Source organism: Sarcophilus harrisii, chromosome 3 (assembly GCF_902635505.1).
Source record: "Sarcophilus harrisii chromosome 3, mSarHar1.11, whole genome shotgun sequence".
Classification (NCBI taxonomy): domain Eukaryota; kingdom Metazoa; phylum Chordata; class Mammalia; order Dasyuromorphia; family Dasyuridae; genus Sarcophilus; species Sarcophilus harrisii.
The window spans coordinates 295702241-295715129 of record NC_045428.1 but is presented as its reverse complement, the minus strand read 5'-3'; positions in this window follow the sequence as shown (position 1 = coordinate 295715129).

Sequence of the window (12889 nt, the reverse complement as noted above, 5' to 3'; positions counted from 1 at the left end):
GAGCTGTGAAATGATTCAACCATTCTGGAGAGCAATGTGGAACCAACCGTGCATACCCTTTGACCCAGTAAAGCCACTAGTGGGTCTGTATTCTAAGGATACCATAAAGGAGGGGAAAGGACCTTCATGTGCAAAAATGTAGCAGCTCTTTTTGTGTTGGGAAAGAATTAGAAAATTAGTAGATGCCCATCAGTTGTGGAATGGCTGAATAAGTTGTGGCATATGTAGGTTATGGAATATTATTGTACTATAAAAAATGATGAACAAGCTGATTTTAGAAGGGTCTGGAAAGATTTACCTGAACTGATGCTGAGTAAAATAAGCAGAACCATGAATACATTGTACACAGTAACAGCAAGAATATGCAATGATCAACTATGAAAGATTTAGTTCTCAGTGGTTCAGTGATCCAAAGCAGTCCCAAAAGACTTTGGACAGAAAATGCCATCTGCATCTAGAAAAAAAATTAAGGAGACTGAAGGAAAATCAATACATGCTCTGTTCACTTCTTTTCTCTTTTTTTTTTTTTTAATCTCTTCCGTGGTTTTTCCTCTTTGTTCTGTTTTTTCTCTCACAACATAATTCATAAAGCAATGTATATTAAAAATAAACTGAAATAATTTTGAAAGAAAAAAATACAAAAAATAGAGAGAAAAATAATAAATAACAACAGAAATTACTACTAGTAAATTTTATATCCCCTAATAGTCTTAAAATTTAGAAAGGGCCCACAGATAATGAAATAAGAATAAGAATAATAGTAATAATAGTATTTATATATCATCTATGTGTTAGGCATTGTGCTGAGCATTTGTAATGATAAATATTCTCTTATGTAATAAACAGGATGGAAAACCAGACATTTTTCCTGATTCTCTTGACCTTTCAAACGTCTATAAAATACAAATTATGCACAAAAGGTAAAGATACTTCAGCTGTCACCATGATTTAGGATACTTGGAACCCAAAAGAAGGTTAAAAAAAATCTACAAAATGATTTCTATACTGAGTTCACTCAATATCCCTTTCCCACACTTGAGAGAATCTCAACAAAACTCAACCCTATTCCCAGTTTCCCACTTCCTCTGTCCAAAACCATGAAGATTCTGGCTCCATGCTATGGAAGTCTTCTCTAGTGAGTTTAGATTGCTAGTATGCCACTTCCAAGACTATAGACATTTATTTACTAGGGTCACATAACCAGTTCTCCAGTGGTCAGTGTTCCATGCTACAAAAGATCTCTGTGGGAAAACGAGACAGAGGGGAAGGGGGCAGGACTTAAACTGAGTTCAACAGTACATACCATCTACCCAGAGCCTCAGAGACACAAACTTCAAGAATCAACCCTCTAATATCAGCATAAAACTGCCTATCTCTTCTGGGAAGAGAGAACAGAAGGAATGGTACAAGATACCAACACAGCATATTGGATATATGAGGGTTGTGGTGAACTTCAGTAAGCCTGAGGGAAAGTACTCAGTGCCCAACTGGGGCCACTTCTGTCCATTCAAAAGTCTTTCTTGATAAAGAACTACACTGGTGTTCCAAGGTGAGAGGAGGCTGAGAAGTTCTGAAATTTAGCCTTGAAGGAAATGATCAACTGAGGTGAGCAAGTCAGACTCAGAAAGGATTAAGGGAAAATAAATGAAGGGAGGAAGAATAAATTGACCAAAGATCTCAAGGCAAAGAAAACTCAAAGAACTTAAATTAAATAGAAAAATTAACAGGAAAATAATTAATAGCAGAAAGAAACATGGTCTCAAAAATCAATTTAAAAAATTCAGACATATATAAGAAAAAAAATACTGCAAAAGGAAAGAAAATGATCCAATACTTGATGAAATAGAATCTATGGAATTTGAGAACATGGAACCATCACACACTGTTCCTGAGTTATTTGAACGAGAAACGAGAATTATGAGAGCAGAATTCATGACATATGCAAACAAACATAATGGACAGAATAGAAAAACTAGAATCTGCAATACCAAGTCTATCCATGATGTGAGAAATATTCCAATCTTTGATTCCCAACCCCCCCTAGTTAATGTAAATTACCCTTTGACTCACAAATCCTGGTCCCTTTGAATTCCAATAGAAGATCCGGACCTGTCCCAGCCCCACAGGGATCTGAGCCAACTTTGGGTCAACACCCAAAAGCCCCTCGAGCTAAGTCTCCTAGTATAAAAGGGCCACGCTGGGAACCCCTCTTTGCAGAGATTCCAAACATGGTAGCCATGTGAGAACCCTCTGTCCACTGGAGTGCCCTCCTTATTTCTACCTTCAACTATCTTCTACTTCTAAACTCAATAATAAACCTCTTTTATCAATCTAGCTCTTGGGCTAATAAATGCTTTTAAATTCACGCCAATACTAGACTTCATTTACCGCCGTATCCTTGCGCCAAATCCAAGGGGGTTGCAGGGGAGCTCTGTTTGACTCCCTGTACCCCAAACCTGCCACTAGACCTCAACTAAATCCTATTTTCATTTAGGTACCCCAAATCTAGACCTCAACATTTGGTCTAAACCTCAACATTCAGAGATACAAAAGAGAGAACAGATTGAGAATACAAATATATAAAAGTGAATAGCAAACAAAAAGAGAAGCAAAACAACACAATAACATTGTAGTGAATGAAAACTCTGAGAGAGTAGAATGATGTATTCCAAAGAGCAATAGAATTCAGGATATAGCCCAGGATGACCTACCTTGCAAATCTGAGCTTAATACAATTGGAAAAAAAAAAAAAAAAAACTTATATGCTCAGTGATAAAGTGGTATCTAAAATATTTTTAGAAAGAAAATCCAAATTGGAGTGCTATTCAGGAACTCCAAACAACAGAAATGTGAAAGTGAATAACAGTAGCAGCCCAAGTACAGCAGGAGCAACAGAATGACACTACAAAATGCCAATAAGAGAATTATTTCTATACTAGAAGAGAATGGAGTGAAGATAAAACCGGATGAGGAAAGCAGTGAAGAAGTAATTCTGGGGCTCTATGGACAGAATGTGGTTGACACCCTGCCCCCAGATGAATCAATAATTTGTTTTGTTTTGGTTTTGTGAGACTACAATTATAACATGGTAGTGATGTTAAAAAGAGGCTGGAGAGATTGTGTGTTTGTGTTGCAATAAGGGGAAGATAATTCCCTAGCAATGAGGGAAAGTGGGTGAGGAGTATGAGGGGTTCAATAGAGGATTGAAAAGAGGGGGAAAGATGTTGTGCCACAGTTCCCTTTTGATGTCCTGACCTAGTTTCTCCAATTGTCCTATTTAGTTATTCTGCCTCAGGTTATAACCTTTCCCTCTTAATGTTTGATGAGATAAAGGTTTTATATCTTTAGGCTATAATCATTCCTTCTTAATGTTTGACAGGATAAAGGTCTATCTATTTTAGACATCATTAGAATATCAATAACCACTCTAGTACCTCCCTCCATTGTGTCATCCTAAGTGCTTCCCCCCCATTAGGTTGTCCCCATTCAGGTACCTCACCCATTATGTCATTGTTCTTGTTTTCCTATAAAAGGTTTTGCTATCTAATACTCAGTGCTGGATTCTATGAGATGATAGTCTCATCCAGCTCTGGGACCAACCATGAATCCATTTGGTCCCAGTATATCTCTCCATTTAATAAATTATTAAATTGTTCTCTAATCTCTGTGTTGCTCAGTTTCTCCAGCATTACAAAGCAAGGACACTTTGCTTGGTGGTAGATAGAGGTCCTGCTGTTAAACATTCCTGTGAGTAAAAAGAGATGTTCTATGAAGTGAAATGGGGAGTTTTGTGCTGAGTGTGATCTGGGAAATTTGGTGGTGAAACCTACTCATCTTAAGGAAGTAGGGAGAGTTGGAACTCCTGGGGAAAATGAACATCTAGAAAAGAGGGAGAATATGGGTCAGTGGGGAGACTTGGTGGGGAATGGAGTCACTCAGAGAGGGTATAGATCAGTCATGGGCAGAATAAACAGGTATGTGGTAGTGGAGGAGTCCTACCATAAGGTAGGGCTCTAACTCCTACAATTTCTGGGTGTGAGACAAGGGAAAAGGGGATTCCTTGGGGTCAGCTTTACAAGGCAGTACCAGAAATTTTCTAGAGGGAAAAATCTAGAATAAATAGTTTAGAAGTTTTGATGGCATGGTTCATACAGAGAATATAAAGAGAATAGATGATTATAAGGGTCATAAAATAAAGAATCTGAGCTCTAGAGGAGACAGAGAGAATGGATAATGAAGAGAGTGAAATTTTTTGGAAAGGAGCACAAAAATGAAGTATCAAAAACTAATGAGCTGGACTAGTTGAAGGAGAGGAAGGAAGGGGAAAATCTATTTGAGAGGAAAAAAGAATAGGAAGAATTATATTACCAGATAAAAGCAGAAGATAAAAATAAACAAGCAAAATCATAAAAGGAGAGGGATAACAATCAAGAAGAAAGGGATCAGGGATAAAGGAAATAGTGGGAATAGGATCAGCTTTTTAAAAGTTAAGGTAAAGCAATTGAAAGAATATAGTACCATTGATTGCAGATGAAATATAACTTGGGGGGAAAAACCGATATAATAAGACACAGAGGAAAAATATAGAACTAACAAAGAATGACAGATTGGTTAAGAAAACAAAATTCTACAATCCATTCCTTACCAAAAAATACATTTTAAAACACACCAATAAAAAATGTATAAAAATACATTTAAAAAATAAAGACATACATAAAATAAAAAAGAATTTAAAACAATTTACTATGTGTCAAATAAAATTTAAAAATAGGCATTGCAAGTATGCTTTAAAAGCAAAATCAGATATTTAAAAAATAGGAATAAACAAGAAAATTTTATTATGCTAAAAGGAATGATAAATAATAAAACAATGTTATTTATCAATATGTTTCAAATCCATTAGCATCCAAATTCAAAAAGGAAATACCTGGATTACAAAAGATAGAGTAACACAACTGTGACAAAAGATTTCAGTGTTCCTTTCTAAATTTTGGATAACTCTTACAGAAAAAAAAGGGAAAATATATGTTTTGTCTTTATTCATTAGACTATAAGCTTCTTTATGGTAAGGACTTTCTTTTTTCATATGTATCCACAGTGTTTAGCATAATGCCTGACATAGAATAGATGCTTAATAAATATTTATTGGCTATTGACCATTAAGTTGAATAAATGGATACAAAAATTAAAAGAGCTTAAAAAAAAAAAAAAAAAAACCTTATGGCATCTTCTAAATGGGACAGCAAAAGAATGTACATATTATTCAGCACCACAGAGGATTTTTTTTTTATTTGATTGTTAACTAAAGAACAGAGATATTTCAAAGAAATATTTTTTTTAAATGTTAATATATTCTTTATAGAAAATTATGTCCTAAATTGATTTAGGGACACACACACACAAAAAAGACATACATCCAAATGAAAATGTAATGAAACCCTAGATAATTAATGAATCAAATAACAAATTGTATAAACAATTAATAATTATGTAACAGAAAATGGCAATGATGAAACCTACCAAAATTTCTGGGATGCAGCTAAAGCAATCTTCAGGGGGAAAAAAATCATATCCCAGTAACATACATTAACAAAATAGAAAAAAGGTGAATTAATGAACTGAATATGAATTTGTAAAAACTAGAAAGCCTAAAATAAGTACAAGAGAAGAGATAGTAAAAATTAGAGGGGAGAGAGATAAATTGGAAACAAAAGATCATGGAATAATAAATAAAGCTAAAAGCCAGTTCTTTAAAAAGATTGATAAAAGTGATCATTCCTTAGTTAGCTCATTAAAAAAGAAGAGCAGAAAAATAAATCAACAAAATAGCAAATAAGGTAGAATAACAACAAAGCCAGATGAAATAAAAACAATAAGCAAAACATTATGTGTAGTTATATGGTTTAAGAAAACTAAGAACAGAAAGGAAATAGAAAAATACCTTTAAAAATATAAAAATATTTAAGCTATTAGAAGAACAGTAGATTTTAAATAACCCAATCTCACAAAACAAAATGAATCTAACTATAAAGAAAGTATCAAAGGAAATAACTTCATAGGAAAATTCTATCAAACTTTTAAAAACAATTAGTATCCATACTTTATAAATTACTTTCAAAAACTAAGAAAGTACCCTATCAGAATCCTTTTATGAAACAAATACAGTACTAATGCCTAAGCTAAGTAAAGACACAATGTGGAAAGAAAACTATAGGTCAACGGCATCCATGAATATTGACTGGACATTTTTAGAGGAGATCCTGTCAGACAGATTTACATAAGAAATCATTCAAACAAAAGTGAGTTCAAGGGATAATGTAAAGAATTTTTTTTTCAAATTAAAAAAAAATCATTCAATACAATGAAATGGGATTTATATCAGGAATAGAAGAGTGGTTCAACATTAGGAAAATAAGCAATATATATTAAATATATTAAAAATTAAAATATTCAAAAGCAAAAGACAAAGTAGAATACTTTTTATATGCTAAAAATTAGTTTCCATTACTGGGCCTATACCTCAAGGAAGCCATTTATAAAAAGAAAGTGCTCTTGTATGCCAAAATATTTATAGCAGTATTTTTCTGATAAAAAAAATTGAAAACATTGATTATGGAATGGATAAACAATATGGCACATGAATGTAAAGGAATGTTATTATGCTAAAAGAAATGCTATATATTGTAATGCTGGAGAAACTGAGCAAGATAGAGATCATAGAGTTTTTAATAATTTATTAAATGGAGAGATTTACTGGGACCAAATGGATTCATGTTTGGTCCCAGGGCTGAATGAGACTATTGTCTCAAAGAATCCAGCACGGACTGTGGGATACAAGATTCTTTTATAGGGTAACAAGAACAATGACATAATGGGGAAGGTACCTGGATGGGGATGACCTAATGGGGGGAGGCACCTAGGATGACATAATGGAGGGAGGTACTGGAGAGGCTCCTGATACTAGTAATCAATATAGTAACTTGGAAGGAAGGGCAAGTCAAATATGAAGGATGACTTATGGAAAAGAATAAATGCAAGAGAATAAATGATGAGATTGGTGAACATCAAAAAAAAAATCATATAGAATCTTTACCAAAATAATACTAATCATAATCAGTTTTATGTAGCACAATACTTTTTTTTTAATATTTGATAGAGTTCACTTGGGAATCCATCTGACTTGATCATGGCAATTAATAGATGACCAGGGACTGATCATAATACTCATTATATTGTCCTGCTTCCTCAATTTTTTTTCCTCAACTTATTTCAATAAATAAATATTTATTAAATACTTGTTAAGTATATGTGGTATTGGGTTCTGGGTATACAATGAAATTTTACTTACAATTTAGAAGAATAAGGAATGTACACAAATAACAAATTCTCTTTTTGACCCATTATTTCATCTTTGTTGACTGCTACAAAATTTTGAAACAGAATAGGAGGCTAGATGATGTGATAAATATTTGATTTGGAATCAGTAGGCAATTTCAGATGTTATCTCTGCCTCCTTGTGTATCCTTGCTCTAGATCCCAGTTTCCTCAAATTCAAAATTAGAATTTTGATCTAAGTCCCTTATGAGGTCTCCATATTATTGTCAAAGTCTTTTTTTACCCAAGGAAGGCATTCTTAGGAACATTTAATCTCAGTGTCTATAACAATTAAGAAAAGAAACCCAGACATATTCATTAATACTGTCTTCCTAATGCAATGTAAAACCTAGATATTCTTAGTTTGCTAGAAGTTATACTAGTTCTCTCCTGTCATCAATTCAATGATAATCAACTGCATAAGGAATTGGAATTCTTACTCAGTCATTAAAATGTATCCAGCTTTTTAGTTCATGAATAAGAGGGTTAAAAAAAAAAATCAAAGAATGAAAATCAAAATTCAGTCCTAAACATATCTAAACAAGAGATTTTCCTTTGCTTGAAGAAACTCTGCTAAGTTTCCTAACTAGGTACCAAAAAAAAAAAAAAAAAAAATTCTACTCCTACTCAATGTTTTGTTTGTTTTATATTCCCAAATTAATGTCACCCATTATCTATAATAGTTGGTGAACTAGTCTGAATATCTTATAGCATAATTATAATTTATCCAGCTGTGAGAGTTATACTTTGCTTTGCCTTTTCCAATTAGGAACTCCTCAAGTTTAGACTTATGATGAGCAAAGGGATAACACCCACAAATCACTTAACATGAGTCCTTATTTAGACCACTGCCAGTGGTATGACAGTAATGGACTAGAACTCAGGAAAAGAATCCTTGTAATTTCTTAGGGGAAACTTCTTAATAGGAGACTGTAAGGAAATCTACAGCTGATGGCAAATCCATCTCTGTTGAGTCACTTAAAACCAGGCAATACATGGCTAAGAAATAGATTAGTTGATCAGTGGAACAGGTTAGGTTCACAAGACAGATTAGTCAACTATAGCAATTTAGTGTTTGACAAACCCAAAGATCCTAACTTTTGAGATAAGAATTCATTATTTGACAAAAACTGCTGGGATAACTGGAAATTAGTTGGCAGAAATTAGGCATGGACCCACTTCCGATACCAAGATAAGATCAAAATTCCAATTTAGACATAAAGAGCAAGATTATAAACAAATTGGAGGAACAAAGGATAGTTTATCTCCAGACTTTGGGAGGAGGAAGAAATTTGTGATAAAGACGAACTAGAGACCATTATTGATCAAAAATAGAAAATTTTGATTACATCAAATTTAAAAGTTCTTCAAACAAAACTAATGCAAACAAGATTAGAAGGGAAGCAAAAACAGAAAACATCTTCACAGTTAAAGGTTCTGATAAAGGCCTCATTTCCAAAATATAAAATGACTTAATTTATAAGAAACCAAGCCATTCTCCAATTGGTAAAATGGTCAAAGGATATGAACAGACAATTTTCAGATAATAAAGAAATTATTACCATTCATATGAAAGAGGCCAAATCATTATTAATCAGGAGAAATGCAAATTAAGACAACTCTGAGATACCCTACACACCTGTAGTCAAGATGACAGGAAAAATGATGATGATTTTGGAGGGGATGCAGGAAAACTGGGACACGAAATTGTTGGTGGAGTTGAACAACCAACCATTCTGGAGAGCAACTGGAATTATGCCCAAAAAGTTATAAACGTATACCCTTTATCCAGCAGTTTTTACTGGGCTTATACCCCAAGGAATACTAAAGAAGGGAAAGGGACCATATGGCAAAATTTTTGACCCTGTTTTAGTGGTAGAAGTTTGAAACTGGTGGATGCCCATCAATTAGAGAATGTTGGATAAATTGTGGTATATAATGTTATGGTTTATTTTTGAAGAAATGACCAGCAGGATGAATACAGAGGGTTGGAGAATTACATGAACTGATGCTAATGAAATGAGCAGAGCAAAGAATATAATACCAAATTTGTATGAAGATGTAATCTGATGGAAGTGGATTTCTTTGACAAAGAGACCTAATTGAGTTTCAATTGATAATGATGGAAAACAACTAACCCAAAAAAAAAACTGGGAAAGAAACTGTTTGATTTTGTTTTTCTTCCTGGGTTATTTTTACCTTCTGAACCAAACTCCTTGGCAAAAGAAAACTGTTTGGATCTGAACATACATTGTATCTAGGATATACTAGGACATATTCAAATATATGGACTGTTATCTAGGGAAGGGTGGAGGGTAGGGAGGGAAAATCAGAACAGAAGTGAGTAAGGGATAATGTTGTAAAAAAAATTACCCTGGCATGGTTCTTAATAAAAAGTTATATAATTTAAAAAAAAAAACACAATACAACTTTCTCTGAAAAAAAAAAATTTGAATCTAATTTTTTTGAAAACTTAATAACATGGTCACACAGAATCAGAGGTGATATTTCAGCTAAGGTCTTCACTAAGAGTTGCTCCTCCTTCCATTGTACCATACCGGTCCTCAGGACCATTATACCACACTGATATTGGCAATATGGCATACATTTGGAGAAAAGGAGAAGCAAATGAGGAAGAGAAGTCAAGGGTTTTCTAGTAATGAAGGAGGAGAAATTTGCTATCATCTTCCTTTTGATAGCTAACATTTAAATTTTGCAAAGTGCTTCACAGATATTATCTTATTCTATCCTCACAATAGTCCTGGGATCTGGTTACATTATTATCATTATTATTAATCTCATCTTTCATAATATAGTAATGATATCCCCCCAAAAAAATAGATACTAAGGTAAAGGATTAAAAAGTTTCACTGTATTCTGATAACTGGGACTATGGCAATGCTGCTACGGTATCTAGCAACTGCTCTGTGCCTTGTTCTAACCCTTTCTTTCTTCATGTTCCCAACCTGCTCCCTTCCAGCTCATTCTCTAATTAGTTAGTTTCATTGTGTGTTTATGTAGAGGTCATGAAATTCTAGCAGCTGGGACACATTCTAGGGGGATTAAGCAGTTTGATTCCACCTATGGACTTCAGTGTGATTCAGAATAAGAAACTCATATTGGTAATATAGATCCTATCTTCTCTAATACTGGGAAATTTTCTCCACTTCCATTAGCCATATCTGGAAAATAGGTCATTAATATCAGTCTTTCTAAGCTTCTGGTAAAATGAAAAAATATCTGTAAAGCCATCAAATTTCCTGGCAGGGAAGTAATCACCACTGTGCTGAACACATGAGTGAATCAAGACCCTTTACCTTTGTAATAGAAATAGTGGAGATTTGATAGAGAGGAGGTCTGAAGTTGAAATGTTATTATATTACATTGTATTGTATTGTTTATATTATATCATATCATTATGTAATCAATTAAAACAGACAAATATCTTTCTAGTTTCCATACAAATTTATGCTTTGCATATTGTAGGGGCTAAGTGCATATCTGAGGACAACAAGGTAGAGTGGAAAGATGCTGGATTTGTTCTATATATATATTTTTTAATTATAACTTTTTTATTGACAGAACATATGCCTGGGTAATTTTTTACAACATTATCCCTTGCATTCACTTCTGTTCTGACTTTTCCCTGCCCTCCCTCCATCCCCTCCCCTAGATGGCAAGCAGTCTTATACATGTTAAATATGTTATAGTATATCCTAGATACAATATATGTGTGCAGAACCAAACAGTTCTCTTATTGCACAGGGAGAATTGGATTCAGAAGGTAAAAATAACCCAGGAAGAAAAATAAAAATGCAAACAGTTTACACTCATTTCCCAGTGTTCCATTGTCTGGGTGTAGCTGTTTCTGTCTATCAATGATCAATTGGAACTGAATTAGATCTTCGCTTTGTCGAAAATATCCACTTCCATCAGAATACAATCTCATACAGTATCATTGTTGAAGTATATATAATGATCTCCTGGTTCTGTTAATTTCACTTAGCATCACTTCATGTAAGTCTCTCCAAGCCTCTCTGTATTCATCCTGTTGGTCATTTCTTACAGAACAATAATATTCCATAACATTCATATACCACAATTTACCCAACCATTCTCCAGTTGATGAGCATCCATTAATTTTCCAGTTTCTAGCCACTACAAAAAGGGCTGTCACAAACATTTTGGCACATACAGGTCCCATTCCCTTCTTTAGTATTTTTTTTGGGATATAAGCCCAGTAATAGCACTGCACAGTTTGATAACTTTTTGGACATAATTCCAGGTTGCTCTCCAGAATGGCTGGATTCGTTCACAGCTCCACCAACAATGTATCAGTGTCCCAGTTTTCCCGCATCCCCTCCAACATTCATTGTTATTTTTTCCTGTCATCTTAGCCAATCTCACAGGTGTGTAGTGGCATCTCAGAGTTGTCTTAATTTGCATTTCTCTGATCAATAGTGATTTGGAACACTCTTTCATATAAGTGAAAATAGTTTCAATTTCATCATCTGAAAATTGTCTGTTCATATTCTTTAACCATCTGTCAATTGGAGAATGGCTTGATTTCTTATGAATTAGAGTCACTTCTCTATATATTTTGGAAATTAGGCCTTTATCAGAACCTTTAACTGTGAAAATCTTTTCCCAGTTTGTTGCTTCCCTTCTAATTTTGTTTGCATTACTTTTGTTTGGACAAAGGCTTTTTTAATTGATGTAATCAAAATTTTCTATTTTGTGATCAATAATGATCTCTAGTTCTTCTTTGGTCACAAATTCCTTCCTCCTCCACAAGTCTGAGAGGTAAACTATCTTATGTTCCTCTAATTTATTTATGATCTTGTTCTTTATGCCTAAATCATGGACTCATTTTGATTTTATCTTGGTATATGGTGTTAAGTGTGGGTCCATGCCTCATTTCTGCCATATTAATTTTCAGTTTTCCCAGCAGTTTTTGTCAAATAATGAATTCTTATCCCAAAAGTTGGGACCTTTGTCAAAGACTAGATTGCTATAGTTATTGACTATTTTGTCTTGTCACTGATCAACTAATCTATTTCTTAGCCAATACCAAATGGTTTTGGTGACTACTGCCTTATAATATAGTTTTAGATCAAGTACAGCTAGGTCACCTTCATTTGATTTTTTTTTTCATTAATTCCCTTGAAATTCTTGACCTTTTGTTCTTCCATATGAATTTTGTTGTTATTTTTTCTAGGTCATTAAAATAGTTTCTTGGGAATCTGATTGGTGGTACTAAATAAATGGAATAATTTAGGGAGTATTGTCATCTTTATTATATTCACTCGGCCTAGCCAAGAGCACTTTATATTTTCCAATTATTTAAATCTGTTTTGTCCTATATTTTAATCCTTCTTTTGCTAGATTATTGATATAATCTTGGGCAAGTCAATTAGTTTCTCAGAGTTCTAGTTTCTTTATTTGTATAATGAGGGAATGAAGCTAGACAGGCTGAACTGGAACATCTTGATCAAGATAGGTAGATGTGAATAAA